Source organism: Haemaphysalis longicornis, unplaced genomic scaffold, assembly GCF_048455015.1.
Source record: "Haemaphysalis longicornis isolate Haplotype H1 unplaced genomic scaffold, Haemaphysalis longicornis Haplotype H1 scaffold_9, whole genome shotgun sequence".
NCBI lineage: Eukaryota > Metazoa > Arthropoda > Arachnida > Ixodida > Ixodidae > Haemaphysalis > Haemaphysalis longicornis.
In genome coordinates, this window is record NW_027526460.1 from 12,121,349 (window position 1) to 12,139,380 (window position 18,032).

General features: G+C 45.8%; 2 protein-coding genes across 4 annotated transcripts in view; one reads left to right on the top strand and one right to left on the bottom strand.

The window, feature by feature from the left end:
* The window catches only part of LOC144153865 (prolyl 4-hydroxylase subunit alpha-2-like), a 302,578-nt gene that overhangs the window by 192,690 nt on the left and 91,856 nt on the right, over nucleotides 1-18,032 (top strand). The window contains exon 2 of one of the 3 annotated variants that reach the window (XR_013319402.1): nucleotides 3,825-3,956. The exons of the other annotated variants lie outside the window; for them this stretch is intronic. The gene's annotated coding sequence lies outside the window, so the exon portion shown is untranslated. Of the gene's footprint in view, nucleotides 1-3,824; nucleotides 3,957-18,032 lie in introns of those variants that run through there. 3 annotated transcript variants of the gene reach the window in all.
* The window catches only part of Dh44 (corticotropin-releasing diuretic hormone 44), a 168,850-nt gene that overhangs the window by 145,794 nt on the left and 5,024 nt on the right, over nucleotides 1-18,032 (bottom strand). The window lies entirely within an intron of this gene.

Sequence of the window (18,032 nt, forward strand, 5' to 3'; positions counted from 1 at the left end):
AGTAAACGCTGGTACTTTAAAATAAACAAATTTGTATTTTGTCTTCATGGACCTTCAAAGACACAAACAGAAGCAACCCCTAAGCGTACAAGTTTCATGTTTCCCCCTAATTAGACAGGGATGTTCAAAGACCATCTTTTTTTGATTTAAGGAAAAAGTCTTCCAGGACTGGAATAGTTTAGTAAGTTACCGAAAGCTAGTCTTTCTTTTTTTTTTTTTTTTCATTTAAAACACTGTTGAATTTTGTTCATGGCACCTCGAAAGACGCGAACAAATAACCATTGAATGCATGCTGGGGCCCGCAAAGCCGCCGTTCCGCGACTAAATCGCCCATACTAAACCTTCCCAGAAATAAAACTTCCTTTTTTCACCGCGCTAATTAGGCAGGACGTTGAAAGACCACATACGACTTACGGGAGGGAAATTCCTTGCAGGCGTGTGCAAACAGTTTTCATCCCAATAGAGAGTACATATGCGTCAAGTTGCACTTATACCTACGGTGCATTCAGTTGGTCGATTTTGAGCAGTCAAGAGTGCTCTTGAAGCGTTGGTGGGTTCGGGTATTCGAAATTGAGGGCTATAAGTATGTTCGGCTGGTGCTGTATGTGCGCCGGGCTACGGCTCATAACGCCTCCGATTAGTCGATTTTGAGGAGGGAGCACAGCCGACAACTGACAGCCAGTGGATCAGGTAACACCCGCCACCGTGGTGGCGATAATGGTGGTGGGCACATGCAGGCTTATTCACAGAGAGTACAAAGACGACACGTTCCGCTTTAGTGTAGTTTTGTTTCTGAGGGAAGGGGGCGAGGTTATGGTCACTGGGAAACTGTAATAAATTAATAATGGACCTAATGATGTACGGATGTTAAAGGAAGTGGTGGAGGACTGGCGTCTCGAGGAAATACCGTTTTGCCGTGGGTGGTCACCGTTCACAGCTTGGATTCAGTGGGCTTGCATAAATTCAGTCGGTCGGACTAGGCGGGCTGACGATTCGCGCTGTTTCAAAGTCCTGTTGTCGGTACTCGGAAAAGCTAGGGGCCATCCGCAGTAAGTGTGTAGTCTCATTACTGGCCGAGCAGCGTGAGTGATAGGAATCACCTTGGGCGCCCTATCTTTCATGAAGTACCTTGTTTTTGGCGCTCCTTGCCCCTAGTCGGCCTTGCGACATAAAAAAAATAAATCATCATCATCATCATTGAGCGCCGTATCTTGTGCGCGAAAACTTGCTTCGCCGACCCAGTTCAAATCCTATGTATGCGGGCCTTTTTCGGGGCCAGAAAATGGCGGGCCTTCCATTCCATTTTGAGGCGGGTGTAGAATTTTGAGTTCAAAAAAGAACCAGTATTCTTGCAGCCCCGAGATTCCGATAATGGTGCCACGACAGGACGAAGGTCAGTGGGATGTTCAGGAAGCTCAGATGCGCATGCTAGAGCCCTCCTGATGCAGCGTTTCCGCCGCGTCACTATCACCTTAATGTTTAGCGGTCATGGCCGCACCGCGGAGCTACAGCCGCCCACTCCTCCTAGACTGAATGAAACCTTGATACGGAGCAGTGTGGAGTGTTCCTTTCTTCATTTAACTGGACTGTCACGTGACTTCTCGATTGTGAGTAACATTGTTCTTGAGTCGGGCGCCCTTCGTGCGTGTGGTTAGCTAGCAGCATGTACTCCCAAACGCGCTACTTCGGCACCAAAAGGGAGTTTACTTCATTCTTCGGCGATATCCCGCTCTTTCCACGATGTACAACGATTTACACCCTTTTTATCTATAACTAACACTCTTAAACCCTATCAAAAACCAGACACCTTTTCAAAGGGGGTAACTAACAATAAAAAGGCCCCTTTAAATGGGTGATGTGGCTTTGGTAGGGTGTAAAGGTGTGAGCTGTAGACACCAAAAATCCCCTGTGTAAATCATTTTACAGTGTAGACTTTGCCTTCAGACGGTAGATGCTCCTCTCGTAGAACCTATTTTTCACGTAGTACCTTAATGTCCTCAGTTCACTGTCCTTTTTGACTCCAACCCAAATTTTAAAATTTTACAGCGGCGCAACTGGCGATGTAGATGGCAAAAGTAACAATGGAGCCATTTTTTATTGTTGGTGTTGCAAGATACGAATCGCTTTATTAACTACACCTTTAAAAACCAGTGTGATTATTCGTAAAACAGCACGATTACGAGTTCATTTTTTTCCTTTTTTTTTTTTGCCACGGACAATAGTTGAGCCTATTCTCGAGCCATCGGAAGTGCAGTAGAACGCTTCACAGTGGCCCCATGATGCCGCGGCCATTGAAGTGCGGCTGGCCAAGACGCTAGCGCCAGAATTTTCTCTAGTACATCCGAATATTACACTCTATAGTGCAGCATGCAATGTCTCTCGATCGCACTTCGGGCGGCATATGCGTAGACAGAATCCGGGCTGGAGGATCACAACGAGCAACCTATTGGTCCTCGGTTTGTCGGGCAAGGCGCAGTTTTGGAGGTAGCCAAGCTTTCGCCATTTGCGCCAGCAGCTTAGCTGACCACGGCCAGGCTTCCTTATTTCAACAACAAAACGCAGGTGGGCGGGGACGAGGAACTGATGGCCGGTGTCTCGCCTCATTCGCTGGAACAATAGCTTTCGTCCGCCTCGCTCCTCGAAATAACACCAGGGTGAAGCATCGAGCTTCCTTTTTTCGCTGCGTGCTCTCACGGATCGAGTTACGGGGGAGGCATCGTTTGCTGCCGTGGATATGATGCATACAGCGAGAGGGGAAGCAGCTCGCCATACATGAGCCGGCTGTGTTCCGTTGCGCGACCTGATAAATGCGCGACAATTTGCTCGCTCGCGATAGGCGATGCAGCCCGGAGATCCTTTTAACGCCCCCGCAGTCGTTTCCCACCTTCGCGGGCGGTAGTTCCGAAGGGCTCTTCCGACGTCCGCGAGGGGCGTCCTTTTTATGTGCCCTTCGGGCTGTTAGCGCAAACGGACTGGTGCCGTATATTACTCCTCGGAAGTAGTCCAGCTTTGCCTTTGTGTTGGCGTCTGATGGCGGGTGGTTTTCGTGTGTTGTTTGTCATTCGGTGATATCGCGATTTTCTGGTGCTACCCGCCGCGGTGGCTCAGTGACCAAGGCGTTGTGCTGCGGAGCACGAGGACGCGGGTGCGATTCCCGGCCGCAGCCGCCGCTTTTCTGATGGAGGCGAAAAGCAAAAAAAAAAAAACGTCCGTGTGTACGAGATTTCGGCGCACGTTAAAGTTACCCAGGCGGTCAAAATTAATCCGGAGCGCTCCACTACGGCACGCCTCATCCCCTGCGTTGCGTCGGCGCGTTCAATGCTACAATCAATCAAATCAATTTTCTGATACTCGTGGGAAGAGCGCGAGTCGCGCTCCCTGACTCACCGTATGACTCGGCCGCCGCCGCGGAAGAAAACTGAGCGACATTTTAAAACCGTGACGAAAATATAATTACAGCGCATTATGTATGTCTGGGTCCGTGTATAAGCCTGCGCCCCAAGAAGCCTCGTTATCGTCTCGACCGACTCCTCACTGACCAGCGGAAACGAACGATGAGTGCGATGACGATCCCACTTATCGAAGAAAACAGTAGAGCTATTCTCTTCTGTCTACACTGTCTGAGCGTATGCTCATTCTGGCGTTGTTGCACTGAATGCATTAGTGGAATTGATGTTCGTAAGACGCCCGCTGTTATTGCTTGATCAGTGCTTCATGCAACAGCTCGCTGCGCGCACCTGCTGCGAGTGATATAAATCCAGCCATGCTCTCTCTGCTCACTTGTAACTCCTCTCCAACGTGTTTCCTTTACGCATGCTCATCAGGTTCCGGAGGAAGAGTTTTCGGCATACACAGGACCGCTTTCGCCTAGCCGCATAAAGCTGAGATTTAAATATCCACAACCACCGGATAACCCGTCGGATGCTCTACAAATTTAGCTACAGAGGCTCAACTGGTAATTCACCTCTCTTTTCTTTTCGTCTAAAGTGTATGTACCTATTTTCTGATTGATTGTAGGATTTAATGCGCCGACGCAACGCAGGCGATGAGGCGCGCCGTAGTGGAGGGCTCCGGATTAATTTTGACCACCTGGGGATCTCGTACACACGGGCGTTTTTGCTTTTCGCCTCCATCAATACCTATTTTCTGAGTTCAAGGGTGGTAGCTAGCCAGAGCCGCTTGCTGTGACGACTTCGGTTCGAAAGAGACCTCTTTTTTAACCCCCTAGGTAGTGACTCGAGCCGGCATGTCGAGAGCTGTCCACTGGTCATGAATCATCGTCTAGTATTGCTTGCCGCGTACGACGTAAAGAACAAACCGCGACTAAAACGGGCGTTTCAGGATTAGCTGTACGCGGATTCTGAACGTTCATCGATGACGCCGTGCGATTGTGCAGTATTTTGTGGTATACCATCTTTGCTTCCGCGTTGTTCTAAGGCAGCGTCTGAGGAAGAGAACCATTCAGGACGAGAGATCAAGATCAATGGCTCGACGTTCGACAGCTGACGCGTGAGCAGGGTGAAAGCGAGGGTCACGAGCGAAAACGATCGGGCAAGACGGGATATTAGGAGCGGGGAGACGTAACTGCTCCCGTGAAGATGTTCGCTGCGTGATTTCCCCAGTGCCCATGGCGTGTGACCGGGGACTAAAAGAATGAAGGCAGAGATCTTATTACTGCGGATAAGGGTGAGACATATGAACTCTGTGTACGGTTTGAGAACGAACCGGCCAGGTGGGCGTTGGATGGCACGCATAACATTCTGAAAGTGAAGATAGTTTTATGAGAACCATGTGGGGAATTGGCTAGCATATGACCGGCGGTCCTTTCTGGAAACTCCTCTTATCCTGTGCCGTATCACTCACGTTTCACACTTGAACCACCCGCCGCGGCGGCCGCAGCGGCCGCTTTTCCTATGGAGGCGATAAGCAAAAACGCCCTTGTGTTCGAGATTTCGACGCGTTAAAGATCCCCAGGTGGTCAAAATTTATCCGGAGCCCTCCACTACGGCGCGCTTTATCGCCTGTTTAGCGTCAGGGTGTAAAACCCCACAATCAATCAATCAATCAATCAATCAATCAATCAATCAATCAATCAATCAATCAATCAATCAATCAATCAATCAATCAATCAATCAATCAATCAATCAATCAATCAATCAATCAATCAATCAATCAATCAATCAATCAATCAATCAATCAATCAATCAATCAATCAATCTTGACCCCGCGAGACTTGTCTGTTTGTACTACCGCGAACATATACGTACGCAGTAGACTACCTCCATTTCAAAATGTGCTGCAGCGAAATTTCCTGGTAGGGAAGGAAGCATTTCCGCTTTCAATAAAAGCAAAAAATCACCTGGTATAGATTAAATTTTAATAAACCTGCCTTTTTTTTCCCGGTTCCCTTGGGTTTGCCTAACCGATAGGTATGCCGTATGTGCTTTTTATATAATAAATCCCCTCTTGTATGTGCTCGACGCTAACGTGTGTTTTTTTTTTTTCACCTTTAATGCGGGCCAAAACTGGCTGGGTGCAGTATGAAATAGGAGGACCTGTTAAATCCGCCGTGGCTACTACTGGTAGTTATTTCTATCCCACCCTTCCCGTGAGCAGCGGGAGAAGAAGCTGTCCAGCTCCGGTCTCGATTCCCAGTTTCGGCTGGTGGAAAGGGCCGCTGCGGCAGGGGTCTCCAATGGAGTCCTGGACTGAGGGCCCCACACCACATTACGATGGTGTCAATAAAGTTTATCCTCCTCCTTCTCCTTTCTGATCGTGTCATGGTAGAGAGAAAAGTTCGCGATAAACCGAAATTATTTCGGCGTATAGTGAAAACAATTAAATCGACAAATACTTCTTTTTACGCATTCAAGTTTTTACTGCAACTTGTACACCTTCCGCTACGCGATCATTGTTTGCTAGATGCTTACGATTTCGCATCTGCTTATCAAACTGAGTACTTAAAGTCTTTAGATTGAATTCTGACTCTGCCATTTCAAACCTGATAAAGGCTGGTTACGTATGAAGTATAAAGAATATAGGTCTAAGAAATTGTCTTCGAAACAACTGCAATACAGGGATTCCAATAACAATTTTTGTAGCCAAGCCACGTTCAGAGGTCGAAACTTTGTTGATACGAGGTATCGTGTGCATAGCCGATTCAAAATATAAACAAAAAAAGAGACATAAACCATATGCGTAATTTGGTCCAGTTGCGACAGAAAGAAATGAATTGCCCTTTCAGGAATAAGAATCCTTGGGAGGTCTTTATAGCCCGTTTGAACACCGGGAAACAGCGCATACAGTATGCCCTGCCTTCTCGTATTTGAGTGCGCCGATTTTGATATCTATAAATGTTCTGAGCGTCAATTACGTGTCATGTGTACCGAAATGTGTTAACCTTTTAATGTCTGTAATTTGCTTTCTTGTTTTCTTGCTTTCTTGTTTAACTGTTCTTTTTATAACCGTTGAAGATAAGGGGTATTGCGTGCATCGAAAAAAAAATGTCTTATTGTTAGCTTTTTATTGTTAAATTTACCGGTTTCATTTAAAACTGCGTGTTTTTTTTGTTTTTTTTTTTTTGTCGCAATGCTGCGGTTTTGCGAAATGGGAGCTGCGGCCTCGACAAGCTGTCTATGACAGCTTTTTCCCTGGGTTTCTTTTTCTGTATCTCTGTTTATGGAACGGGAATTAGGTTTTATGATTATTCGTATTATAAAAAATTGAAACGGGTCCTCCCCGGGAGAATCAATCTGAACGGAACGTGTTGCAGGTTACCTCCCCGGTTTAAAAAATTTCATCGCTCAAAAGGAGTGTCAAAAAGCATTTGTATTTTCAGTTTATCGGTTATAAAATTCAGTGCACCGACGGTTTTGTCAACAAAAATTATCAGCAATTTTCCAGTCGGCATTTTTAGCGTCCAGTCCTACATGGAATAAAGAGCTCTGCTGCGCGGTATCCTCCTTTTCATAACACAACCCAAATCGCGGTAATTCGGAGCAAACTTAGAGAAGGTTGAAATGTATGACAACAAACGATTAAGAACTGTTAACACAGTTTTGTATTCCAAGCTGCAGTGCATCACCGAGGATTGCGGAATTTATTCTCGCAAAATTTGCTTCGAGACAAGGAGACGTAGCAAACCGAGTTTTCGTGCACCCGAAAAGTTTGACTTCTTTTACGATATTTTCCCTTCCAAGTGGAGCAATCTATTATTTTTTATAAAAGTTTGAATGAATGAAAATTTCCAAACGTTACCGAAGGGCGACCACACTGACTTGAACGGAACAAGCACATCCTTGTAGAAAATGAATGTGGGTGTGGTTATATTCGTTCTTATCGATCTGAACTCGAGCAGTACGCCTGACAGGTAGTGTACGAATTCGGGTTTGGGTGTAAGGGTACCCCAGCGACAACGTTTTTATTCATTTCTCGTCGGGAACAAATAACCCCCGCGGGTTTCGCACTCGTACTGAAGAAAAACAAGGAATATTTTCAGCTATTCTGTACAATTCGGAAAAGCGAAATTTTTCATTTTCTTCAGGTCGCATTCATTTTCTTCGCAAACGTTAGAATAAAAATTAAAAAGGACCACTCCACGAGAAATTCGACGAGAGCCGTGTTAGCTTGCGTGGACTCGTCGTTGAGGGGAGGAAAAAAATTACGGAAAAGGAGAAAGCAAAATTTTGTACGTTCTTTCCCCTCGACTCTTCCGGAGTGAAGACTAATCGTGGGTGGAGCTGGGGATTGTCTTCGGTTCAATCTTTTGAAATCAACACAACGTTCGAATTACGCCATGGTGTCCTGTTGGTGTTTCGTGAATGATGCTGCGGTATACTTACACATCTAAATGGGATGAGCATTGTGCGGAACATGAATATTGCTTGGCAAGCCATGCTGAACTTTTGTAGTGGGTGGTGTAAAAGCCACGACGCCGCCCGGTTATCCTTCATTCTACAGTCGGGCTCAGCATAAGCATCGTTAAACATAATGGTTATAAAAAAATCAAATCGCCTTTCTCAAAATCAAATGTCGGTTTCATAGCGCGAGGGACGCAGGTTCGATTCCGAATTTCCGACCACGGGAGCATTTTTCTTGACGCGCTCGATGCGCTTTTGTAAAAACCCATTGTGTAAGTTGGCTTTCCAGCAGTGTGCTTAGGGGCAACGATGGGCGGCACTAGTGAGGCGAAAGAAGCCATCAGCGGGGCATAAAATGCTTTTGTTATCATCATCAACAACATCATTTTGTGAAACCCATTGTGTGTGTTGGCTTTCCTGCAGTGCGTTTTGCTCAGACATTGACGCCATAAATGAGGCATAGAAAGCTTGACTTCAAAATTTAGAGAGACACTTCAGACTGCTTACGTGTGTCATAGGCGACAGCCTCATACGTTTGTTTCACCGTATGAATACGTCGATATGAATCGGTCATGAGCTTTTGACAGCAGCTGTCGTGGATCCTGGCCAGTACCCCGATTGGGTATGTGTGAATTTCCGGTGGGTATGTTGACACTACAGCCATTGTGAACTGGTGAATCGGCCGTAACCTTCTACGGAAGCTGTCATCGTCACTGACCACCCCCTTGAGTCGACTCGAGGGGTTCGGTTACGTAACGGCGAACTCATTGTACCCGGAGCGTCGGGTACCGGTTCACGATTTTAGACCTCAAAGGGCAATGTTAGGCCTAACATTGGACCGGCGCGTACCCGTGCTTGTAGCCAATGGGCTACAAGCCCATCGTTGTTGGGTGTCTCGGCGTCTCAGCCAAGCAGATTTTTGGCACCACCGCAAGCACCCCGGCACCCTCAACACCGCCGATAACGCCGATGAGGACGCCGGATTTACGCATGCTTTCAAGGCTATCGTCTTAATTTTGTTGCATAATAATGATAATTTATTCTATCTTACAACGTCAGGCCATGCAGCTGTCGTTACGACGTGGTTATTAAGCCTTAACAAAACTTCTTGAGCTAGTTGGTTCATGCTTAATGGAAAGAATAAAACAAGCGCTAAAGAGACGAAGGCGAAGTAGGCGCTTGTATGTGTTCTTTGTTTCTGCTTCATCTTCGTCTCTTTAGCGCCAATTTTATTCTTTCCAGTTATTAAGCCATCGAGCAGGTGTTCTCGCGATGCGGTCAACGGACCGCATTTAGGCTGCCGAAATAAGCCCGTGGATATTCTTGCTTTATATAAAACTAAAACTCACTCTCGGTAAGTGCTATTGATCTTGGCAGTGCCATTATTGAGCGCACAGCCATAGCCAAAACTACGTGTTAAGCGGTGTCGATTGACCATTCGAAGGTAGGGCGTTTGACATCAAAAGCTGCTTGGAGGGCTGTTTTCACTTTCGAACCTCCAGCCTCGCCTTCAGAGGCTACGCCCGGGATTGAACGTACGCACCCACCTCTGCCATTAGGAGTTTGATTCCTTTCTTGCGGCTACGTATAAGTGCCTCTGTTAGGGGAAACCTAATGGCTTGGTGGGTCTGCGATGGGAAGTTCCTGTAAGTGTCCGTGTAGTTCATCGCAGATGGCTGGCTGGCGGATCACATATGATGAATTCACGTGTCCAACCGCGGCCAGTCAAGCAGTGAATACAGGTAAACGTCAAGAGCCCACAGACGTGTTTAGTTTGTTGAACAATACGCTGCAAATGAAACGCGAACACGAAAATATCAATCAGAGCACGCAAATAGCACGATTTCTTTCCACGCAAGTCAAAATGACGCGTGGCTCGGTTACAAAAACAAACACCGGAATTGTGGCTTTCCGAATATACCAATAGCGCGCCACTATTAGACCTCAATGAACAGTATTTTTTCAATTATGCGTGTTCTGATTAATATTTTCGGGTTTGCGTTTCATTTGCCGCGTATTGTACGTGATACGCGTCGAAGTAAAGCGGGATCGGCTTTTTTTAGCCAGCTCGCCAGAACACCAGTGGTCACGGCTACTTTATTCAGTGGTCGGATATGACCCCTGGTCGGAGGCCCGTAACGCAAAGCACGATTACATTCTCTGATTATCAGCTTTCTACGTCACAGAAGAATAGCTTCGCCATTATCGTTGTTGCTACTTTTCGCCTGAGCGTTAAGGCGCTGCTTTTACTTCCTGAAATAGCGTATAGTGTACAGAGCACCCGCACACTGAAGCATTACGCTTGTGTCAGTAATACTTTGTCACGTCGCCTTCAGCTATAAAACTCACGAAACTTTACGAAGGTGTCGCCTTTGAAACACGTCACCCGGTATAATTCAATCTGGGAAAACAAGCAAGAATCGTTCCTAAGAGTTTTAAAAATTGAGAGCAGCAAGAGCGTTGCAGAAGACTTCCTTCAGTAGAAATATCTAAAAACAAAAGTTCGGCTCATTCCTATTGTAAAGAACGGGGTTAGGAAACAAAACATGAATTTCGGTATTTTTGATGCTGGAGACGTTACGGCATTTGCGAAATAATTTTTCTTCATCCCTCCTCATGTTAGGGAAGAGCGGCATAGCCGATGTTTATTCCTATGAGCGTGATTTTGATTCAGCTAATTATTAAGCTAATTATTCAGCTATTTATTTGATTCAGCTAAAAACTTCCCAATGATTATACAACCACACTATCGGCGTTCAGCCACTCGATAGGCGTTGCTGCAGATATTTGGGAGAGGCTTCGTCCTGCAGTGAACATAACCAGGCTTAAGATAAAGATAAGATAAATTATCAAGCAACATTGTGTTAGGGAGGACTGCTTCATCCCCGGCTGCATAGAAACGAATCGAAATGATGACTATGATGAAGCTGATCAATTGACACATAGTCTAAAATCTCGCTATTCCTACTTCTAAGGTACGCACATACCAACAGCATAGGAGAGATTCACAAGGAGCCTGTTCCGCCGAACAACATTTTTCATAATTTTGAACTCTTTTCGGCCTTCCTGGCGCACGTGAGCCCGAGAGTGCAGAAATTTCGCGACGTACGGAAGGACGGACACATTTTTCGCTGGATCCGAATGCACATCACAGTCTGTAATAAATGTGGTGTCACCTATTAGTCCACATAAAGGAATTCTGACGTGTGATCGACTGAAACAATGGTGGTGACAGTAAATGTTTGATTAGGAAACTATCGGCGGCTCAACACTCAGAGCCGGAAGGAAAGAAGAGAAATGGGCTTAAGGCCACCTTATGGCCCCCGTACCCTTGATAAGGAGCGACGCCAGGATCATGACAAACGGGTATATGATTGAATATATCGAAGGACGTACACCTATCTCGAAATAATGAAGGGAGGACTGTGAGGTTAAAAAGCTGGGACGAAAAAGCGGCATGCGGAAATGGGCGCTCATTTACTGCAAAAAAAAAAAAAAACCGTGAAATAACAGCATATAATTCTCTATAAAAACGGCCTTTATGTGCTCTTCCAAAGGGTATTTTTCCTCATAGGAGGGCTATGAAATAAACCCGCTGACACGTCGGCTCAAGACGCGCGTTGTTGCACTCGCTTGCTGGAAGTCGTGCCAAATGAACGGCGCATAAGGCAGGCCATTGATAATTTTAGGTCCCTGTGGCGTCCGCATTACCCGCCTGGCGCGACAAAGCCATAAAAAGAGCAGAGGCGGCATTACTGTCCCCCATGCGGAAGAATTCGGCCCGAACAATGCGCAGCTTTATAAGCTAAACCTTGCCTCACTGCCGCTGTGCTCGACGTGCGGTGGTTCTGGTGAACTGGGTGACGTCAGACATTTTGTCTCGGAATGCCCAAATGGCGTGATCTGACGGTCAGCTTTGTTTGCAGAATTTCGAAGCAGAGTTACCTTCCAGTCCCCTCTGGAGGACGTCATATACCGAAACTGACGTCGTTCTCCCTGGCGAGATATCTCGCGTGTATTCTTCCAGTTTCGGAAAGACCTTACGGATGACTGGCGAGCGGTTTTGAAAATGCGTTTCTCGGAAGGAGAGCTAAATCGTCCTGTTCATCTCACTCTAACTCTCACTCCGACTCTCACTCCTTCTCGCTGACTTATTCAAAATGGAAGAGGCTGCGCGCATGACAATGCTTATCAAACAAAACCTGCGTTTCTTCTTCTCAGATCCTTGCATGACGATAAGATCCATTGCATTTGAGAAACCTAGTGGTGAATCGAAACACCGCGGAAAATGAAGTGTAGTGGTTTAATGGTCACATCCCGATGTAATTATCTCCAACCACATCTTTTAAAACGAGGTAGCTATCCTATTCACGTTGTCGTTAACACTTACTTTGTCTTTTATTTCTGTTGTAGATTACAACACTGTACTAAACTTTTTGCAACGTGTGCTGCGTTTCACTTCATTCCATCAGGTGTGACCTCATGCACGAGGTCAAGGAGCTCTTGTACATAGAGCACTCTTTCGACATAATTGCTGTTGTTTGTCATTTTCTTCTTTTTTCGGAAATCGACGTTTTTCAGTCGCCCTCTCGGGGTATTTTCTTGCTTTTTGTGTCTAGGCCTTCGAGGGAAGAGCTGTGCCTAACGCCGCAGGCGTAACAATCTCTTGTCTGCAGTCAACGCAGATGGAGATTTGAATACCTTGCGGCGATAGCGGTTGCCTAATTTACTAATTGCCTAAGTGCCGTTCGACAGGAGCGTACATCATCTTAGAAGTACGAGATTTTCTTCGTGCTTCGAATTTTACAACTGGAGGAAAATGTCTCTAGGGAATGTCTTTAGGATTCTTGACTGCATTTTTTCTTCGGGCTGTTCCTCAATGTCATTAAAACTTTTTTCTTGAGGGCGGACGGTACTTATTAAAAAATCCCGGTATACTTGAGAGCGCTCACTTTAAGTGCAGCAGCGTACTTTGCGGTTTGTAATTCTGTGCCCCAAACGCTTATCAGAACGCGTTTTGTCACTGCTCACTGTGTTAACCAGGCTGGACAGATTTTACCTGTGTATTTTGAGAGTGAATATTTGGTTCAAGCAGTGTTCAACCAGCTTGTCCACCCTATGGCGAGAAGCTGGTTGACAAGCTGGTGCATTCTATAGCGCATTGTTTACTTTCGCAGTGATAGCCGTCAGTAGATTATTGTATGATATATATATATATATATATATATATATATATATATATATATATATATATATATATATATATATATATATATATATATATATATATATATATATATATATATATATATATATATATATATATATATATTTGTGACTTTGTACGTTGTATAGTGTTTACACGCCCTCGAAAAAATACACCTGAGCCATCGCACCGCCTGTTGCTGGTCACGGTCTCCTTTTGATAGAAGACTTTAATATCTTATGTCCTAGCCGTGCACCAGGTTCGCCTGCTATTAATTCCATGTGCCTCTTTTTCCCCATCGCTTCTCGTCGTGCACGCTTTTGTTTTCGTTCCCCGGGTTACCGTTCGAGGGTAAAAACAATCTCCCGTTTATCGGCTGTTTTGGTAATACGATGCCGCTAGCGGCCCGGTTGCGCTGCCGCCATGGAGCGAACGCCTGGACTCGCTATTCCGTAAAAAGATTATATATATATATATATATATATATATATATATATATATATATATATATATATATATATATATATATATATATATATATACACATATATAAGGTTAGTAGAAACAGAGACACACGAGAAAGATATAGAAAACAGAAATAAGTTTACTGACGTGTCAGGAAGAGGACTTCCCGATGACTAATTTTTTTTGCCCTTGTCAAACATGTGCATGGGCATATCTTGTTTTGACCCCTCTTTTACCCCTGTTGCCACGGGGGAGGGGGAATTACCTTGTTAATTTTTTTCTGTTTGGTTCTTCTCTCTTTCTTTCATATGTTCGTACCGCGTGACTATGTGTTCTTATTATCCTTTTTTTTTCCCGCTCTCTCTTCATTCTTTTGCTACCCACCAACCATGATCCAATTGTACAAACTCTCCCTTCTCTTACCTTGCCCTCGCCTTTGCTACATTTTCTGTATATATATATAACTCTGAAACGAACTTATTCTGTACTCTGAAGAAAGGAAGTCCTCTTCCGGAAACGTCAGTAAACTTATTTCTATTGTCTATGTCTTTCTCGTGTGTCTCTGTCTCTACTAACCTTATTTTTTCGCGCTCTGTGTGAATATATATATATATATATATATATATATATATATATATATATATATATATATATATATATATATATATATATATATGGTTAGTGCTGTGTCCTTGGTTAAAAAAACCAATATGTCTTTTCTGTGCATGGTGTCACGCGTTTGTCCCAGCCGCGAGTGCACAACACGGACCAGGCCTTTAATTTCTACTCCCCACCTTCTCCGCCGCTGACACCTCCTGCCCGCATTTGCCTAACCTCTTCCTTTTCCGCACCTCAGTTTCCCGACCGCATATTAATTTCTACCTGCAACTTCCCTCCGTCACCTTTTTTTCTTTTTTATATTTTCGGCCTTCATACTTTTTCTTTCGCCTTGCGTTAGCACTGTTGTATAGTCACCATTCGCTAGGGTGTGTATTTTTATTATAGTGCCCCGCTTTCGTGGTGTATTCAAGTTGAGAGGAAACACTTCAGCGCTATCCCGACATGTTAGTATCTAGGCATAGTGTCACTGGTACATTAAGAAGCACGTAGAGTGTTTTGGGCAAGACGAAAGCAAAACTGTGTGAGTGTGCTTTGGCCTATTTATTTATTTATTTATTTATTTATTTATTTATTTATTTATTTATTTATTTATTTCCGCAGCCCTTTACAGCATTACGCTGGGAGGCGGGGGGACGGCCAGAAGAAAAAAATGAACAGCAGTGCTTTAAAAGCTTTAAAAGCATCTGACACACAGTGCTTAGTCCTGCTGGCCATCGATGGGCCAGTTCGATTCCAAGGTCTTTATTCTTTATCGAGGTCGCTTGATAAAACTCCCGTAGCTTATGTGCACGTAGAAAAATCGCCAGGGTTATGAATCTAATAGACAGTGCTACTTTCTTGAAAAATGCACTCTATTACTTACTCTTCGCAAACACCTTGTCAAAGCATTTGATCGCAAATCTGTTGTCAAAGCCACGCATCAATATCCGAACTACGAGGTGCATCACGGGGATGTTTGGTAAGAGGGCCGTGAGGTCGAAATAAAAGTTCAGTTCATTCAAAGGAATTATTTGTCTCAAAAATAATGGTGCTAACTTGAACACAAAATTCGAGAAACATAAGCTAGGTACCACAAAAAATAAATTAAGCAGGGGCGGTTCACCAAATACTTCTCGCCGGCACCTTATGACGTCAAAGGTACTTTTTTACTGCGAGTGGAAGTTACCCACGAAATAAACCGCCAAAAACGGGCCATCTCCACTAACGTGGAACCTGAGGAGGGGCAGAGCATGCAGTGTATATGTGTATAATGCGGTTTTGATGATGTGGTTTTAATGTATGACACGGTTTCAATAATAAAGTGTATAATGCGGTTTCGATTCTGAGCGGTCGGCGTCTTTGGCCTTGCCGCCTTGTCGTTTTTGCGCACGCAGATGGAACCATTGGGGGGTAGAGGTCTACAGCTTTGCTGTAATATTCTCGTGTCTTTGAAGCACGAAGCATTCTAGTGTGAGGCGTTGGAAAACGAGTGTCTCGGTGTTTTAGTACCGCGACTACATGAGACGCAGACATTCCGGGCTCCTAAGCTGCTTCGCCTCTAAAAAAACGGGCCATCCCTTCAAACGTAAAACCCGAGGAAGAGAGAAGCATGCAGTGTACAAGTGTATTCAAAGATTGTAAGTCTCTCTTTCGCCACACGGCGCGCGCTAATTGGGCGCCGGAGGAGCGCCAGTGGGAGGAGCAACCGAGTGCTTGCTAAGGCGGTGGCGCCCTCTTTTGGGTTGAACCTGAATTAAGCGATTAATTTAGAGGCAGACTGGCCGTCAGATGTCTTCTTGTCACACTCCGCAGCAAGTGTTCTAGCGCGAGGCTTTCGAAAACGAGGATCTCGGTGTTTTAGTACCGTGACTACATGAGACACTGACTGCCCGAGCCCCTAAGGGGATTCTCCCATAAAAAACTGGGCCATCTTCACTAACGTGAAACCTGAGGAGGGGGAAGCATGCAGTAGTATATTCAAAGATTATTTTGGACACCGGAGAAGCACCGGTGGGAGTCACTAGATACTTTGTAGCCTTAAAAAATATTCTGCGTAGTCTTTACCAGGAACGCATGGTGGTGGCGGGGTGACGGGGGGGGGGGGGGTCGCATTACTCACAGGCGCCTTATCATCCATAATGCGGTTTCTATGCTGAGCGCTCGGCGTCTATAGGACTTGGCGGCTTGTCGTTTTTGCGCACGGAGATAAAACCATTGGAGGGCTACCATTGGAGGCCTACAGATTTGCTGTAAAACTCTCGTGTCTTTGAAGCACGAAGCATTGTAGCGCAAGCCGTTGGAAAACGAGCGTCCCGGTGTGTTCGTTTAGTACGTGTTTTTGCCCATGGAGACGACAAATTTCAGCGCGAGGCGCTGGAAAGCGAGTGTTCCGGTGTGTTCTTTTAGTACGGGGTTTTGCCCACGGAGATGAAGCGTTCTAACATGAGGCATTGGAAAATGAGTATCCCAGTGCGTTCTTTTAAAACGCGTCACGTTCTAGCGCGAGGCGTTGGAAAACTAGTGTCCCCGTCTTTCAGTACCGTGACTGCATGAGACGCCGACATCCCGAGCCCCTAAGGTGCTTCGCCCCTTAAAAACCGGCCCACTACACCAACGTGAAACCATGTAGTGGATTTGTGTATTCAAAGATGTCTCTCTTTTGCCCCGCGGCGCCCACTGATTGGGCTCCGGAGAAGCGCTGGTGGGAGGAGCAATTGCGCGAGGTGGTGGCGCCCTCTCTTGCGTTGAACCGGAATTAAGCAGTTAAATGAGGGACAGACTGGCCGTAAATTGTTTTCGTGTCACATGCCGCAGCATGCGTTCTAGCGCGAAGCGTTGGAAAACAAGTGTCCCGGTGTGTTCTTTTAGTACGCGCTACGTTCTAGCGCGAGGCGTTGGAAAACGAGTATCCCGGTGTTTTAGTATCCTGACTACATGACACCCCGACAGCCGGATCCCCTAATATGATTAGCCCATAAAAAACAAAGCCATCTTCACTAAAGTGAAATCTGAGGATGAGCGAAGCATGCAGTGTACCTATTAGTGTATTCAAAGATTGTAGGTCTCTTTCTTGCCACACGGCGAGCACTGATTGGGCGCCGGAGAAGCGCAGCGCCGGTGGGAGTCACTAGATCCTGCGTAACCTTTAAAGAAAATCTTCAAACATAATCTTTACCAGGAACACATGGGCGGGGTGGGGGGGTGTCCCATTGTTTACTCGCGCCTTATCATCCATCATGCGGTTTCGATGCTGAGCGCTCGGCGTCTTAGGCCTTGGCACCTTGGCGTTTTTGCCCACGGAGATGAAACCATTGGGGGTAGAGGTATACAGCTTTGCTGCGAAATTCTCGTGTTTTTGAAGCACGAAGCGTTGTAGCGCGAGGAGGAGGAGAAAGGGAACGAAAAGGCCGAGAGGTTATTTAGTCTTAGAGCCCGGATTCCTACTCGACACAGGGGAAGAGGTGTGATGGGACGAAAGAGTGGGCAAGCGAAAAAGAGGCGATAGGAGCGGGGCCGCGCAGACACTTATACCCTTTGTGGGCACTACAGTGTTTTAGCTAGTGTCGGAAAACGAGGGGCCCGGAGTGTTTTAGCAACGTGACGACATGAGACGCCGACATCCCGAGCCACTAAGGTGCTTCGCTCCTAAAACATGACTGCGTAATTGTAGCGGCGCCTTTAATTCCATTTCATCGTACCATTTGAAACACGCTGAGGCTGTTCGTTTCAGTCTCTGGCCCACAGCGGAGAGTCCGGGGGTGGTCCGAGGATTCCCCACAGATAGGAATATATGCGAAGGACGAATTCCTGCCTCCTTCTACGGAAGTCCATCGTCAAGTGATAATCGAAGATCCCCGCTAGTAATTCTGTTTTTAAAGCAAATCTTTCTATGCCCCCTGGTG